At 46.2% G+C, this 3061-nt stretch overlaps 1 protein-coding gene across 2 annotated transcripts in view; it reads left to right on the top strand.

Moving 5' to 3' along the window:
• The window catches only part of si:ch211-250c4.3 (uncharacterized protein LOC100535981 homolog), a 36399-nt gene that overhangs the window by 27577 nt on the left and 5761 nt on the right, over positions 1-3061 (top strand). The window lies entirely within an intron of this gene.

Here is a 3061-nt window from a genome sequence, read left to right as displayed (position 1 = left end):
TGTGGAGATTGAAAAGCATGTCTCATTGGTCTATATGGTGCTTTCCTACTAAGTTTGAGCACTCAAAGCACTTTCTTACTCAAAAACAACACTAAAGACGCAGAGTAATCCTGACTGGAATATCGCCTGTGGTCTCTGAATGGACCGTCATGTACAGCTCTGTGTATGAGTGACAGCCCTGGTGCATCGTTTACAGCAGGGGTGGCAGGAAGAGCACCAGCAGAAAGCATTCACCATCTACAGTAACACTGTGTAGGATGTAGCGCACCCGAGCAAGTGTGTGTGTTAAGAAAATGACATGAACATCGATACTGTTAACAAATGAGAAGCTGAAAGGTAGAAGGACAGATTCAAAGGACGCACAACAGAGGCTGAGTCTCATTATCACATTAAGACTGTGACGGTTTATGGTCAACAACAGTCACCTCAAAACATTTTTATTGTAATGTAAAGACCCTACAAACGACTCCCTATGAACACTGAACTTGGCGACTGAGGGAAAGAAAAACTCCCTTTTAACAGGAAGAAACCTCCAGCAGAACCCGGCTCAGTGAGGGGCGGGGCCATCTGCTGCTACAGGCTGGTGGTGAGGGGAGGACGACATGACAAAAGACTCTCTGTGGAAAACAGCCAGAGATTAATAATGATTAAATGCAGAGTGGTGTATAAACAGATAATGAGTGGAAGAAGCACTCAGTACAGCAGCAAAGACTATTGTAGTGTAACTACGGGAGAATTCACCAACAAGTAAGTGTGAGAGTGATATGGTACTACAAGGTCATTAAGATATCACACATGCACTTTCTTCTTTCTTTGTAAGACCAAGCTAACATTCAAACTCCCAGGATGCATCAGAGAGTAACTTGGGGTTACTGTCATGCTCAAGAACATTTGGCAGGCCGACTGGAGCAGACAGGGGTTGAATTGTGTTCTACCACCTGAGCTACAACCAACAGAGGTGTGGCTACAGTGGTGAAGAGAAGCCTGGGATTGTTCTTATTTTCTGCGATGAATAGTAAGATGTTGTAGCTTTACAGATGGCGTATTTATAGAGCAGCAAACGGGCTCTCCAGACTAAATGGTTAAATTAGTGAGACAGCATTTCCTTTCCAGTTTACAAGTGATATCACCTCTCAGAGTGTCTGACTTTTTAAACTAAAACGTAAGTAACGACACACTGCAGGCTTGTTTTGGTTATACCTAGAAAACTCAGAGATTTAATGGGAACAAAAGATGGCAGCACAAGCCCAGCTAGCTCAGTCGGTAGAGCGTGAGACTCTTAAGCTCAGGATCATGGGTTCGAGCCCCACGTTGGGCGATGTAGCTCAGCAACAATAGTCCCGGTCACTAAGACCATCATTGTCCTTAATGACCACAGACCTATTGTGAAGTGCTTTGAGAAGCTGATCCTAAAGTGCATAAAGAACTGCCTGCTTCACCTGGAGAATGCTGGGACTTCAGTAAAGATGCTCTTTGTTGATTTCAGCTTAACTTTTAACACCATCTTTCCAGACATTCTTATAGCCAAGCTGGTAAACTCAGACTTCCCCCTCCGCTACATGCACATGGATCAAAAACTTTCTCACTGACCGAACACAATCAGTCAAGGTTGGCATCCAGAGATCACTCAGCACTGGCTCACCACAGGGATGTGTGCTGAGTCTTCTCCTATACACCATCGACACCAGTGACTGCACCCCTCACATCCCTGCATCATCATCACCAAATTTGCAGATTTGGTGATGATGTTCAGGTAGAGCAGAAAAGTGCTGAGACCCAGTTCATTTACCTCACACATCCCAAGGTGGGAAAAGACTGGGAAGGTAAGTGGTAACTAAAACGAATGAGCGGCAGGAATACTTTGCAATTACATGAATTAACACGCAACTCTGTCTGGGTCTACGGTTGATTAATAAACTGGAGTGAAACATTGCTCCTCCTCCTGGGCCTGTGGGGAGGTCGAGACAGAGCTTTGTCTGTCGTAGATCGTGGTACTGTTCAGGAACAGATGAAGGATCCGGTGCGGGTATATGTTCTGGTTGTGATCTGTTAGAGGCTGTGGGTAAGGCTGATTGAAAGCAGCAAGGCAGAACAGACTCAAACCCTCTGCTCTGTTACTGGCCCAGTCAATGTGAGAGTTGTGTTTCTGCAGCCAGAATTAATGGAGCGTCTGGAGACGTGAAAAAGCCGAGGGTCTCCCTAACTAATCAAACAGGCTCAGGCTGGTGAGTGATCATAGCTTCATCACATGAAGCCAACTGATTATTTAATGCTTGAAAACAAATTTGTGTTTTCCACCCAGCCGGTCTCAGCAACCACAGGTCGAAATATCCACTGTGGATATGAAATACGCCTCAGCCCATGCCTGCACGCGTCCTCTCAGCACGCCTACAGCATACGAGAGTATAGTGGCATCATCGTGGGAAGAGAGCGCTGAGCAGCTGAAAGCGAGCGGGTGAAAGGACCCCCCCTACTGCTTCCAAATGACCTGTAAAGCAAACACCACCAAAGCACAGGTGACAGACCACACAACTGGGCCAAAAACCCCACCACCCCCACCACCACCACTCCCCAGGAAAAGACTCAGGTGAAACAGCATCGTGGGACACTGCAACTGAGATCGCAGGATGAGGCTGCGTGACTGCTTCATTGCTGACTGTGTGATTCCGTGTCACCAGTGGGGGCCATCTGAGTGGGAGCTGAGGCTAAACTAGAACAAATCTCAGGAATAACTCGAAGCATTTCCTCTTGTTTGTAAGTGAAGTTCTGCCTTTGTTCACCCAAGAGATGCAGAGCACTAAATATTTCATTAAACACAGGAGACTTAACATGTAATCATGGGGAGCAAAGGTCTATTTTTGGACACCACTCAGACAGACAGCAATTCAAGAAGAACATATAGCTAACATGTCAGTCCTGGTCTGATTATGGAGGAGAGGAAACTAGATGAACTAAAGAATGCTCACAAAGGGCACCAGCTCAGTTTGGTGGGTGAGCAGGCGCCATATTCAAGATGAATGGCCTGTATTTGTAGAGCGCTTTACTAGTCCCTAAGGACCCC

The sequence above is a fragment of the Haplochromis burtoni genome, unplaced genomic scaffold (assembly GCF_018398535.1).
Source record: "Haplochromis burtoni strain Fernald_Lab_line unplaced genomic scaffold, NCSU_Asbu1 Contig_414, whole genome shotgun sequence".
Taxonomy (NCBI): domain Eukaryota; kingdom Metazoa; phylum Chordata; class Actinopteri; order Cichliformes; family Cichlidae; genus Haplochromis; species Haplochromis burtoni.
The sequence above is the reverse complement of the archived record's forward strand: the minus strand, read 5'-3'. Positions and strand labels throughout refer to the sequence as shown.